Source organism: Papio anubis, chromosome 11 (genome assembly GCF_008728515.1).
Source record: "Papio anubis isolate 15944 chromosome 11, Panubis1.0, whole genome shotgun sequence".
Lineage (NCBI taxonomy): Eukaryota > Metazoa > Chordata > Mammalia > Primates > Cercopithecidae > Papio > Papio anubis.
Genome location: NC_044986.1, coordinates 12921358 through 12935770, shown reverse-complemented (window position 1 = coordinate 12935770; position 14413 = coordinate 12921358).

Here is a 14413-nt window from a genome sequence, read left to right as displayed (position 1 = left end):
GCTCTTTTTCTCATTTTCTTGTTGTGGTCTATGAGGAAATTCATCTAAGAAGCAGAAACACTATGACTCAAATAATATTTAATTATAAATGAGAAGAGTCAGAGTGGCCTCCTGCCAATAAAACTCCTTTGCTTTTAACCTTTACAAATGCAACGACCAGAATAAATGACGCTCTGGATGGGTTCACGTAATCACATTTAGTTGCCTTTCTGACCTTATCTTGGAAAACATTATAAAGGCATGTTTTCTAAGTATTGTGTACAGGGCATGTGTAGGATATAAGATTTCTGTCAGAAACCACTCAAATCATCTTTAAACAATTGATGCTCAAATATGAACTGTCTGCTTGGAATCATAAATATTTACAAGGCTGACATTTGATTATTTTTTATGAAAGTGGAGAAACCACTTCAGCTGCCATTTAGGTGTTTGGAGAGGTGTTTGCTTTTGTTTTTCGGACATGTTTGGGCAGTCCTTGTTACTGACTGCCTCGCTGGTCGGTTTTAGGAAGCTTCTATCTTGTGGCAGACACAAATGCCTTAACATCTTGGGAAATTCCCGTTGCAGATTATGATCAGAGGCACAGGGTAGTTAAATAACTGGGCCAAAAGTCACAGAGCCAGTAAGTGGAGTAACTGAATTGAAACCAGGTGGTCTGGCCTCTGAGTCCACTGTTACTATCCACTGTGCTGCACCGCCTCCCATGGTGTCTGCTGTAGTCACTATCCACCCATTGACTAGCTGCTCTTGTCAATATTCAGCTAAGCATTTGCAAATCCTACTGCGTCCTCTTGTCACTTTTGTGTGGTGGTCAGATGCTCAGGTGCTGAGGAGGACAGGAGAGGATTGGACAGGAGAGGTCTGTGAATAACGGGCCCCGTAAAGTCCACCAGAGAAGCCTGGCTCTAGAGACCTGGTCCTCCACGGACTGGGACACGACAGTTGTAAAGGATCATCATCATGAAGAATGAAAAGCAGGGCTGTGCTGGAGCTGGCTTCTGCTGGCTGGCTTCCCAAGTCTGGATTTTGTGACTTTGCATTAGTAGTTTGAAATTGGCCACAGTAGGAGTATTCATACCACAGAAAGTGGTAAATTCTACAGATGAAGGTTCCTCCAACCCTGGTCCCTCCCCCTAGCCAGTAGTTAAACATTTACTAACACACTCATGGAAAGGAGTGAAAGTCACAAAAAATCAGTTTAGATTTAATTCCTTCCCAATTAGCAGGATGTCCCTGCTCTCAAGCCAGGCTTCCAAATCCTGCTGAAGTCACCACCTGGTACCACTTAGGCTTATTTTCCCCTTCTCCTTAACCAACTCTGCCCTCCTCTGTCTTCTGAAATTCCATTCTGAACGTGCCTCAATCCTTTCAGATGGTTTGGCCTAATTCTGGGCTCCTCTCCCGACTGTGGTAGCAGCTTCCTAACTTGTGTCATCGGACAGAGTCTTGCCCTGTTTAGCAGCTGTCAACCTCCCCTTTAACCCCTGGGATGATCTTTCTAAAACACAAGGTGGATCTATTGCCAGGCACCTGTTTGTTTGTTTGTTTGTTTGTTTGTTTTTTAAGACAGAGTCTTGCTTTGTCGCCTAGGTTGGAGTGCAGTGGCACAATCTCGGCTCACTGCAAGCTCCGCCACCTGGGTTCATGGCATTCTCCTGCCTCAGCCTCCTGAGTAGCTGGGACTACAGGTGCCAGGTACCTGTTTTAAAAGAAACACCTTAGCTTGTTGTTGAAGACTTGACCACAATCTATTTCCCACTCTTTCTGTTCTGCTTTATCTCAGGCTCCTTTCTTTGCCTCACCTTGCATTTTAGCCTCACTGAGCTCTGCTGCTGGAAGGAAACCCTGAGTCCCCACAGCATTTTGTGCAAGCCGTGCTGATCACACACATCCCATTATATTGAAATCCACGTATTCCCCTATCTTCCTCTGATGTGTGGTCCTCAATCACCATGTCTGACTCCATGTAGTCACTATTGTAGATCTCTGCTGGTTTGTTTACTCATTACTACTCCTTCATCTTTTTCTTTGGGAAACTGTTTATCTCACCCCTACCCTGTTTCCATGGTTCCAGGTGGCAGCCTTTTGAACCTCCATCCAAGATGATGTAAGACCTTGGCTCAAGATGGGCCAAGTAATGTCTTCTTTGGTATATTGGAACTGGAAGAGAGTGGAGGGAAAGCAAGCTTCTTTTCTTGGTGCCTGGAATGTAAGGTGTAAAATTCAAAGAATTGCTGGTAGCCATATTCTTCTGATACGTGGACTGAGAGTAAAAGAAGCCGGTCTTCAATATAACACATCTACTTGTAGCCAAGTAGAGATGAGAAACTGTGAAACTGTTTCATTTGTGAAACTGAATAGCGAGTATATTAACAACAATGTAGAAACAATTTCTTGTATTTTCTGGCAAGTTTTAATTAAGGAAAACTCTAAAATATTAATTAAAACTAGCCACCTCCCACTGATTTTAGTTAAAATTATAAGACAGCACAGCATGTATGATTCACATCTTCTGTTCACTTCTTTTTGAGAACTTGAGCGTTTGATTTTTATTCTTCTTCTTGGGCTTTTCATCTTTTAATACCAAAGGTATTGGTTTCAGTCATATTATGGGAAAGAGGGATTTCTGGATTGACTCTGCTCCTAAGACTGGGTTGCCCTTAAGGTGTTGTGTTATTATGACATCTTTCCAATAAAAAGCCTTGTTTGCTTAAGCTAGTTTGGATTGGGATTTTTTAGTAACTTCTGTAAAATATAAAAAATAATGCCTCCACCCAAGACATCCAAGTCCTAATCCCTGAAACCTATAAACGTGACACATTACATAGCAGATGGAAGTTAAAGGAGCAGATGGAATCAAGGTTGCTAATTAGCTGATTTTAAAACAGGGAGATCATCCTGGATTATCTGGGCATACCCAATACGATCACAAGCGTCTTTAAAAGTGGCAAAGGGAGAGCAAAGAAGGTTGGAGTGATGTGATGTGAGGAGGATTTAACCCACTGTTGCTGACGGTGAGGATGGAAGAAGGGGCCATGAAGAAGGCAGGGGGTGCTCTAGGAGCTGGAAAAGGCAAAGAAACAGATTCTCCCCAAGAGGCTCCAGAAGGAACACAGCCTTGCATTCCTTGATTTTAGCCCTGTAGGACCAGTGTTGGGCTTCTGATCTGCAGACCTGTAAGATGATAAATTTGTGTTGCTTAGGCCACTACATTTGTTACAGCAGCAAAAGACAATTCATATACTTTAGCAACCTTACAACTGTTAAGACCATCTCTGCTTTCAATATCTCAAACTTTGCTATTCCCTTCTATGAACACATTTTTCCATTTCTGCTCTTTGGTCTTAGCAAGATTCTTCATTCCCTATGTTCTTCGGTCTCTGCTTCCACACACACGTATTTCATTCTCCTCCTAATGATGCAAATCTTCTAGCAGAGTTGCTGGCACATGAAAGGCATCCAATAGAGTAGTGATAGTAGCAGTGGTTTTGGTTATTGTTATCATACTGAAGGGATTTCTTACTTCTACAGATCCTAGAACAATGCTTCACTTAGAAGTAGTTCCTGATGAAACATTTGTGAAATTGAATAGCAAGTATGTTAACAAGAACGTAAAAACAAGTCCTTGTACTTTCTGGCAAGTTTTAATTAAGGAAAACTCTAAAATATTAATTAAAACTAGCTAGCTCCCACCGATTTTAGTTAAAATTATAAGACAGCACAGCACATGACTCACATCTCCTGCTTACTTCTTTTAGAGAACTTCAGTGTTTGATTTTTATCCTTATTCTCAGGCTTTTCATCTTTTAATACCAAAGGTATTGGTTTCAGTCATATGATGACAAACTGAAAGCCATTTATGTTTCTCAAAAGATGACATGAGCCCATCAGCACATATACATTGTTCAATTAAGAACTTGTAATTTATGTTCAGCTGACCAAGTTGTGTGTCTTCAGACCTTCCTATTGATTTCAATTTTATTTTATTCAATATTTTGAACGAACAAGATGTCCCATAACTTGAGATTTAGTAGCTTTGCCTTCTCTGGAGTTTTTAATTGCCTCCTGAAGTCTATCTATAAGACCTTTGTCATTAATGTGGGACCTGTCATATGAAGAGCTTGTGAGAACTCAGAATGTAATTGTTGTGAATAGCAACCAAAGTTTTAAAGTGAAATCAGCATTTTGCTGAAATGTAATTCAGAAGCCTGCATGAGCATAGTATAAATGCGATTAGGGTAATTTGCCTGGGTTTTAATGAACAGACTGCAGAAATGAGGGGACACTTGGTGCAGGTTGTAGCCAGGCTTGGGAGCCGGAGCTCAAATCTCAGTTTGATGTTACTTGTGGCCTTAAGTCAGTCACTTGACTCTTCATTTTTATGTTTTTTTAAAAAACTGTGGAATGCTTCAAATATGCAAAATAACATAACAAACTTACCTTCTAGCTTTAATAAATGTTAACATTTTTTCATATTTGCTATGACTCTTTTTTGGGAGATAAGAAGGAAAACATTGCAGATCTGTGTAAACCCCCATCTTGCATGCCTCCCCATTCCCCAGCCTATTCCTCTGCTTCTCTCTGTGGGGTAGCTTCTGTCATAAAGTTGGTGTGTTGTACTCCTATGTCTTAAAGAATGAGTTCTACATGTTTTTAAACTTTGCATAAATGGTATCCTACTGTGCATATTTTGCAACTTCCTTCTTTTACATAACATTAACCATGTCAGTGTTGCTCTTAGTCATTTGAAATGCTTTGCCATTTTCTGTTAGACAAATATGCAACAGCTTATTTTTCCATAATTCTATCCATAGATTTTTAAGTTACACTCAGTGAGAAACAATGATGTCGCAAACATTTTTGTGCATAGGCTTGAGGGAGAGTTTTTTTAGATTAGAAAAGTAGAAAAGGAAGTGTTGGGATTTAGCGCATGTGCATCTTAAACTTCCCTGAATCTTGTCACATTGCCCTCCAAAATGATTGGCATACCAACTGTGTGTGACGGTCTTGTTTCTCTACATTCTCACTGTTTTGGTGGTCCCCAAGATTACTCCTCAGTTCAGTAATTTCCTAGAAGGACTCACAAGACTTTGTAAGAGTTATTACCCACAGCCAGGATTTATTCCAACAAAAGGATACAAAGCAAAATTGATAAAGGAAAAAGGCGTTACGGGCCAAGACTTGGGAGACCAGCTTCCTGAATCCCTTCACAATGGAGTGGTACAGATCATGCTTATTCCTCCAGCAACTCACTGCAACAAGTGCTGTGGGTTTTCTTTTCTTTTCTATTTTTTTTTTTTTTGAGACAGAGTTTTGCTCTTGTCACTCAAGAGCAAACTTGGAGTGCAATGGCGTGATCTTGGCTCACCGCAACCTCCGCCTCCCAGGTTCAAGCGATTCTCCTGCCTTAGCCTCCGGAGTAACAGTGATTATAGGCACCCGCCACCACGCCTGGCTAATTTTTGTATTTGTAGTAGAGACGAGGTTTCACCATGTTAGCCAGGATGGTCTCTATCTCTTGATCTTGTGATTCGCCTGCCTTGGCCTCCCAAAGTGCTGGGATTACAGGCATGAGCCACCGCGCCCCGCCGTGCTGTGAGTTTTCTACCCAGAGAAGCTTGTTTGAGCCTAAAGGTCTAGAGTTTTAAATGGAGTCTGGTCATACAGTTACATATTGCCTTTGTGACTAGCTATAGTTAATGAAACTCCAGACCTGCAGAAGAAAAGCATATGTCTGCCATAAACCACAGAACTTGCACAAATTGTCTAGACAAGCTGGTACTGCATGGTTAAAGCCTCCAAGTGTTTAAAATGCCCTGTCTGTTAGTAGCACAGGGAATAGCTCAGTTACCAGGAGCCAGCCAAGGGCTGTCACACAGCAGGCCCCACTGAGGATGCACAAGATTTGAACAATCAGGCCTGCTGAGTTCATTTCTCTGCACATTTGCCAACTTGGTATTTTCATCATAAACTTTTAGTCAACTTGATGAGTGTGAAATAGAACCTCTTTTGTATTTTAATTTGCATTTCCTTGATTACAAGTGTGATCAAGTGGGTTTCCTCTTCTCTGACTTGCCTGCTCATCTATAATGCCCATTTTTCCATGAACGTTTTTCCCACTTTTTTTTTTCGTGATTTGCAATTCTTTCCACATTTTAAATATTAAATCCCTTGTTGGATGTGTGTGTTGCAGACATCTTCTCATCTCTAAATTGCATTTCTTTGCCATTCCTGGCTTACTGAGTTATTTTCTATGAATGAAGGTTGAATTTTTTTGAATGGTTTTTCTTTATTCATTGGTGGATTAGTCTCTTTTGGCCGCTGGAACAAATTGCCACAAAGTGGATAACTTAAAATAAAAGGAATTTATTCTGTCACATTCCTGGAGGCCAAGGTCTAAAATTCAGGTGTCAGCAGGACTGGTTCCTTGTGGAGGTTCTGAGCGAGAATCCATTCCATGCTGCTCTCCTAGGTTCTGGCGGCTGCAGACGATGCTTGCTGCTCCCTGGCCTGTAGCTGCGTCCCTCCAGTCACTGAACACAACACCTTCTCCTCTGTCTTCCATGTGTGCCTCTTATAAGGACATTTGTCACTGAAATTAAGGCCTATCTAGATAATCCAGGATGATTTCCTCATCTCAAGATCCTTAATTGTATGCACAAAGATACTTTCTCCAAATACGATAACATTCACAGTTTCAGGGATTAAGATGAGGACATATCTTTTTTTGGGGGTCAACATGTAGCCCAGTATAACTGAGATAATACTGTCATTTGCTCCTTTAATCTGTTATTGCAGTAGATTATATTAAAGATATTCTAATGTTGACCCATCTTTACACTCCTAGGATAAATTCTAGTTGGCCTGAATGTTTTTTTTAACCCAACTCAGTGCAACCTGAAGGCACTAATATTTTAAGTGTGTGTGTGTGTGTGTGTGTGTGTATGCAATAGAGGCAAATTCTGTTTGTTTGTTTGTATGTTTCTTTTTTTTTTTGGACAGAGCCTAGCTTTGTTGCCCAGGCTAGAGTGCAGTGGTGTGATCTCTGCTCACTGCAGCCTCTGCCTCCTGGGTTCAAGTGATTCTCCTGCCTCAGCCTCCCAAGTAGCTAGGATTACAGGTGCACACTATTGTGCCCAGCTAATTTTTTTTTTTTTTTGTATTTTTAGTAGAGATGGGGTTTTACCATGTTGGCCAGGCTGGTGTTGAACTCCTGACCTCAAGTGATCTGCTCTCCTTGGCCTTCCAAAGTGCTGAGATTACAGGCATGAGCCAAATTCAATTTCTTTATATTAATATTTAACATTTTTACATCTGTGTTCATAAATGAGGTTAAATTATGGTTTATTTTCTTGCCTGGTTTTGATTCAAAAGTCTCATAAAATGAGGCCTTTCCTCTTTTCTACTCTCTGAAATAGTTTGTAGAAGATTAAAAAAAAAAACTTACCTGTCTAAATATGCTTTACCTTCCTTGGGCTCAGTTTCATCACAGGTCAAGTGAGGATATTGCTGCCATCAACTTTGTGAATTGTTGAAATTTCGTGAGATGAGCCATGGTGAAGGACTTGGCACACAGTGAGTGCTCAGTAAGGTTGGCCGTTGTTACTAACTTTGACACCTGTTTTGAAGAGCCCTTAAGTTTGCAGTTGTTGGCACTTCCTGAAACTGTCCTCTTTTGAGATTTCTCTGAACTACTTCAAAGCCTCACAGTGAGAAGCACCTGGTGTAGAGGAGTGAACATTCTGAACGAGAATGTCAGACAATCTGGCATGGTCATTTATTGCCTGGGTAATATTGATCAAAATACTTATCTCCTCCTTTTTTTGCTTTTGAAAAGAAAGAAATTCTCTTCTGTTTCTTGTGCAGGGACAAACTGACTTTTTGTTTGTTTGTTTGTTTTTTGTTTGTCTGTTTCTTAAGTTCCAGAGCGATTCTCTTCTGCAAAAAGAAAAAATAAAACCCTCAAAATCCCCCAAAAACATACTAGGAGGAGTTGCTCCTCTCTGTGTCTCAGCTAATCCTCTCCCTGCCTGAAGAAGGGATGAGTCGTTTTGTCCCCATCTACTCAGTTCCATCCACTCAAGCAAAGAACTTACCTTATCTCAAGGGGACAAAAATAATTTGTTTGTTAATGGGCCAAATTTCATTTGTCTTTTAAGTATGTCCAATTTGATTAGAAACAATATCCAACATAGTAAGGGGCACTATTTATTGAGATCTTATTTCATTCAAGATACCTTGATGAAGTCACTACATGCATCCCACCAGCATGTTGTGAGTCTGCCAGTATTTAGTTATATTCACTTATAGATGAGGACACCAACACTTGGAGAGGTGAAATAATATGCCCAAGGTCACAGATGTATGGATATTTATTTAATCCTTAAACTTATTCCCTCAATCTGACCAAGCCACAGATTTGCCAGAGATTAGCTGATGGAAATCCCAGAAGGTCTCATTCCGAGAAGAAGAGACTGGGAGCCTGAGTATCTCTGAGCAGCCAGTGTGAGCTAGAGTCAGCCCAGGTGGTGGCTAGAACATCACAGGACCTGCTGGGTGAAGGGACCACTGTTTGGTCACTGTTTGATCACAATTTACTGTGCACCACTTGCCATGCAGAGCATTCTTATATATGTTAACTCACTTGATCTTCACATCCATGCTAAGGAAGTATAAACAACTGAGCTTATCTAGAAGGATCCAAAGCACAAGTTCAGGCTATTTGTCCCAAGTAGTTGTTGCCTGACTTAAAAAATGGGGAGGGCAATAAAACCATTAGCATACTGTTAGTAACCATGACTGCACTTAACTAACTGCGCTTAACTTTGTTAGAGGTTTGACACATAAAATATGACTACGACTGTGCTGTCTGCTCCAAAGTCAACAGATCCTCCCCTGGGATTCTCCAAAGCTACAAGGACTGATTAATGAGCCTCATTAGACAGGGTAATTGGGTTCAGGAGAGCTACAGCTCTTGCCCTGATGGGAGTAACAGACGCCAACCTGGACATGCCGCTCAGTCCTGTTATTAATGAGTCTTACGAAAGTTTTAAGGCACTTTCAAAAACTCCAACCTAACTCTTCTTTGGGTTGGTTAAAGAAGAAATGAAAACAAATTGGATTGTCAGTTTGGGTAGCTTTTAACAGCTGGTATAAAGGACTCAGAGGTCATTATCTCAGTCCTAGAAGCCCTCTCCATTCAGTTTCTTAACAATGGTAATGAGGAAAATAAATGTGAAAAGAATGTCTTAGTAATGATATATGCCATCTCAAAGCCATTTTATCACAGAATGCCAGGATGTTCGAGAAGATGACAGTAGTGCTTCTGGGAGGCCATTCTTCAAGGATCTGATGACATTAATTGCTATTAATTGGTGACATTAATTGCTATTTGTTTAAAATAGCACCTTGCATTTAATCTAATTTCTGGAGCCATCTTTTTGGCCTTTTGGAGTGGCCCACACATAATTTCTTTGTGATCAATGCTATAATCACACCATTGTTTCATCAAAGATGGCTTTATAAGTGTTTGTTGAGTGAATCTAAGCTTCTGGCGGTAGTAGACCACATTGACTTGGTTCTGTGTTAAATTTCTGGAATAGAAAATGAGCCTAGATTGCTGTTTGTGTCCAAGATGGGAGCCAGTACTACCTTTGATACAAAGATGCAGAAGATGTGTTTCCTGCCCTTCAAACAGCTGACAATCCAGCATATATCAGGATGAAAGGCAGGCTTCTTGTCATACGCCACTGGTGTTTGGTTGGCTGGTTGGTCTTGGCTGCCTGGAGTGCTGTATGGAGAAAATGCTGAGACTTTATCTAGGTTAGTGGAAAAAAACCACTGTGATCAAAGAAAACATCTATCATGGGTGAGTTGGGTAGGAAAAGGGCGCAATGCTACATATTTTCCATCCCTTTTCAAAGAGCACAAATAAACATTATATCACAAGTGCCAAGGAGCACAGGAAAGATAGAAATAATACTTGGTGGTTGTTCACGTGAGGGTGAAAATACCTTCCCCTCCAGGGCCAGTGGTGGTTCTGTCCACTGTGGACAGACCCCGTGGGTGCCTTGTCAGGGAGGAGGCTTGCGTCACACGCAGCTTGGCACCTGTGATGGCAGCTGGTCTATAGAGATGCTGCTGAGAGTCTGGCAAAACTGCTTTTGTAACTCACCACAAATCTAGTTTGGGGTTGATAAACCCCAAACACTCCCTGGTCTTTGAAAACATTATAGAGTTTATTACGTAGAAGAGCTTGTAATTAGGTGAAGGAGTTTTGTTTCTTATGCCCATAATGCAGCTTTAAGAAGCCTCCAGGTTTGTGGATGGGGCTGGGTGAGAGACCTCTCACAGCGACAATCTTACCACGCCACCCAGCACGTGGAATTCAGCTTGAGACTGACTTAGACTTAACAGCGATTTATTTTCGCGATGACACAAAACTTACATACATGCTGAAATTAAGTGGCCTCTTGCTGGGTTTTTGAGTTTCTTCTCTCTCTCCCTTCCTTGTTGGTGCCCTGGGTATGTATTTACTTTGCTATTGGTTAACCCAGTTCTGTGCTTTGTGGTCATCTAGAGCCTGTGCCCATATTCACTCCACACTTTACTGGCTCTAGGTCTGGTCTCTGAAAAATAGGCTTTAAAGAAATTCGTACTGATGCCATTCCCAGTGGCTTATTTGCTCTGCCCTCATAGGCAGTAAAGAGATCATTAGCAGAACCGATAGAGCAGGCAGGATCAGAGGAAATGCTCAGTATCTGGAAGGAGCTATAATTCTTCTGACACATATGCTTTCAGAAGCATGGAGCCTGCTAGAGAGGGGCATCTCCTGACAGTTCAGTGGGCTTCTTGGTGCTGCCCCCACCCAGGATTAAAGCCATCTCGAGTTCTCATAAGGCCCTAAGCAGCCAGCCTGCTAGATTGAAACTAGGTATTAGGAAATCCCTTGGCTCTAAAGAATCCTGGTTATAACACTCTGAAAAGGACAAATCTGTCCCCCTATATATCAGCAAATCTAAGGAGCCCCATCTGCCCCCACATCCTTCAATAAAGAGGTTATTAGTAGCCAGTACTTCTGACATCCATTGCATGAAGGAACACAGTGTTTTCCATGTCGAGTGAACACCCATCTGGGTGAGGAGAGGCTAGCAGGGCTGGATGGAGATTTCTTTGGAGACACTATAGAGTTTCCAGATATTATAAAGTTTCCTCTGACTTGCTTTCCCAAGCAGTGTCTAAAGGCATGTCTCAGCTTTGCTTTTTATTGGTTAGTCTTATGGCAGAGATGCTCATTTGGACCATCAGACCCAACATGATTCTCGTCTGTGTGTTCTGCCCTGGTCTTGATATTAAACATTTTAACACAGTGTCTGCTTTCACTGGGACTCAGTCCAATAAGGGAGAAAGACACACAGATATTTATGACCCAGTGCCATAAGGACTATCTTAGTGGAGTCACCCTTTACTCCTCTCTTTCTCTCATATTTCATAATCTGTCCTGTTGGCTTCTAACCAAGGTGGTGAATCTGACCACCTGTGCTCAGAATCCACTGTTGTCTCTCAATTCACTTTAGAATGTCCAGCCGGGCTCCACATGCCTGCTCCCTGAAGTCTCTTCCAAATGCCATGTCCTGCTCACGCACTCTGCGCCAGCCAAACCTATCTCCTGTCTTAAGCCTGTCGGAAATGCCTGGGACCAGAGGTGTTTGGGACTTGGGATTTTTTTGGGGGGAATATTTATATTATACAGTTGAGCATCCCAAACCCAAAATCCAAAATAGTCTAATGAGAATTTCCTTTAAGCATCATGTTATTACTCAAAAAGCTTTGGAGTTGGGAGGACCTCAGAGTTAGGGTTTTCAGATGTGGGAGGCTCAACCTGTGTCTGTTCCTCAGCCAGGAATATTTGTCCTCTACAGATGGGTAACTCCCTCTTTCAACTTTGGGTACAGGTGTCACCTACTCTGTGAGGTCTACCTGACCCCCTATTTTACTTTTTAAATTTATTTTTTATTGGAGTAGGACATATATATATGTAATTCACCACCTTTACCATTTAAGTGTACAGCTCAGTGGCAGTAAATACATTTAAATTCTCCTTCCCCCCCCTCATTCTCCCTTTCCTCCTTCCTTCCCAGCCTTTGGTAACTGACCCCCTATTTTAAATGGGAAGCTGCCTTTTCACCCTTGTACTCGGTGTACATCTTTTTTTCTGCTTTATTTTTTTCCCTTGGAGTTTCTTGTTGTCCAGTAAACTGACATACATTATTTTATTGGACTTTGCTTTTTGAGCTTCACAGATATTGGAATTTTGACAAATAGAATGTTTGTGGCAACCCTGCCTTGAACAAGTCTGTTGGTGCCATTTTTCCAGTAATGTGTTTGCTTTGTCTCTGTGTCACATTTTGGTAATTCTCACCATATTTCAAAATTCGTTATTATTATTTCTTTCAATTATTATATTTGTTACAGTGATCTGCCATTGGTGATGTTTGTTACTATTGCAGTTGAAAACAAACCGTGTTCATAGATGGCAAACTTAATTGATACATGTTGTGTGAGTTCTAACTGTTTCATAGACCAGCTGTTCCTCCACGTCTCTTCTTCTCCCTATTCCCTGAAACATAACAGTATTGAAATGAGGCCAGTTAATAACCCTACAATGTCCTCTGAGTGTTCAAGTGAAAGAAAGGGTCCCACCTCTCTCACTTTAAATCAAAAGCTAGAAATGATTCAGCTTAGTGAGGAAGGTGTGTTGAAAGCTGATATAGGTCAAAAACTAGGCCTGTTGTACCACTTAGCCAAGTTGTAAATGCAAAGGAAAAATTCTTGAAGGAAATTTAAAAAGTGCTCCTCCAGCGAACACATAAATGATGAGAAAGCAAAACAGCCTTATTGCTGATATGGAGAAAGTTTGAGTGGTTTGGAGAGAAGATCAAACCAGCCACAACATTCTTTGAAGCCAAAGTCTAATCTAGAGCAAGGCCCTAACTCTCTTTAATTCTACGAAAGCTGAGAGAGGTAAAGAAGCTGCAGAAGAAAACTTGGAAGCTAGCAGAGGCTTGTTCACGAAGCTTTAGGAGAGAAGCTTTCTCTATAACATAATAGTGCAAGGTGGAGCAGCAAGTGCTGATGTAGAAGCTGCAGCAAGTTATCTGGGAGATTTAGCTAAGATTACTGATGGAGGTAGCTACATTCAACAGATTTTTGAGGTAGACAAAATATCCTTCTGTTGAAAGAAGATGCCATCTAGAGCTGTCATAGCTAGAGAGCAGAAGTCAATGCCTGGCTTCAAAGCTACAAAGGACAGGCTAGCTCTCTTATTAGAGGCTAATACATCTGGTGACTTTCAGTTGAAGCTAATGCTCATTTTCCATTTTGAAAATCCTAGAGCCCTTATGAATGATGCTAAATCTACTCTGTCCGCGTTCTATAAATGGAAAAACAAAGCCTGGATGACAGCATACCTGTTTACGGCAGGATTTACTGAAAACCTTAAGCCTACTATTGAGACCTTTTGTTCAGAAAAAAGATTCCTTCAAAAATATTACTGCTCATTGACAATGTACCCAGTCATGCAAGAGCTCTGATGGACACAGACAAGGAGAAAAATGTTGTTTTCATGCCTGCGATTACAGCATCCATTATGCAGCCCGTGGATCAAAGATTCATTTTGACTTTCAAGTCTTATTATTTGCAAATTATTTTAAGGCTATAGATGCCATAGATAGTGATTCCCCTGATGGATCTGGAAGGTCAGTTGAAAACCTTTTGGAAGGGATCGCTATTCTAGATGCCATGAACAACATTTGTGATTCATGGGAGGAGGTCAAAATATCAACATTACCAAGAGTTTGGAAGAAGTTGATTCCCACCCTCACGGATGACTTGAAGGGGTTCAAGGCTTCAGTGGAGGAAGTCATTGTAGATGTAGTGGAAATAGCAAGAGAACTAGAATTAGATGTGAAGCCTAAATATGTGACTGAATTGCTGCAATCTCATAATAAAATGAGATTGCATTGAATGAATGAGGAGTTGCTTCTTATGGTTGAGCAAGGAAAAGTAGTTTCTTGAGTTGGAATCTACTCCTGGTGAAGATACTGTGAACATTTTTGAAATTACAACAAAGGATTTAGAATATTCCACCAACTGAGTTGCTAGAGCAGCAGGTTTTGAAAGGATTAACTTCTAATTTTGTAAAAAGTTATACTGTGGGTCAAATGTGATCAAACGGTTTCACATGTCACAGAAATATCTTTCATAAAAGGAAGAGTCAACCAATGTGGCAAACTTCATTGTTGTCTTATTTTAAGAAATTGCCACAGCCACCCCAAACTTAAGCAACCACTATCCCGATCAGTCAGCAGCCATCAGCATTTAGGCAAGACCCCCCATCAGCAAACAGATTATA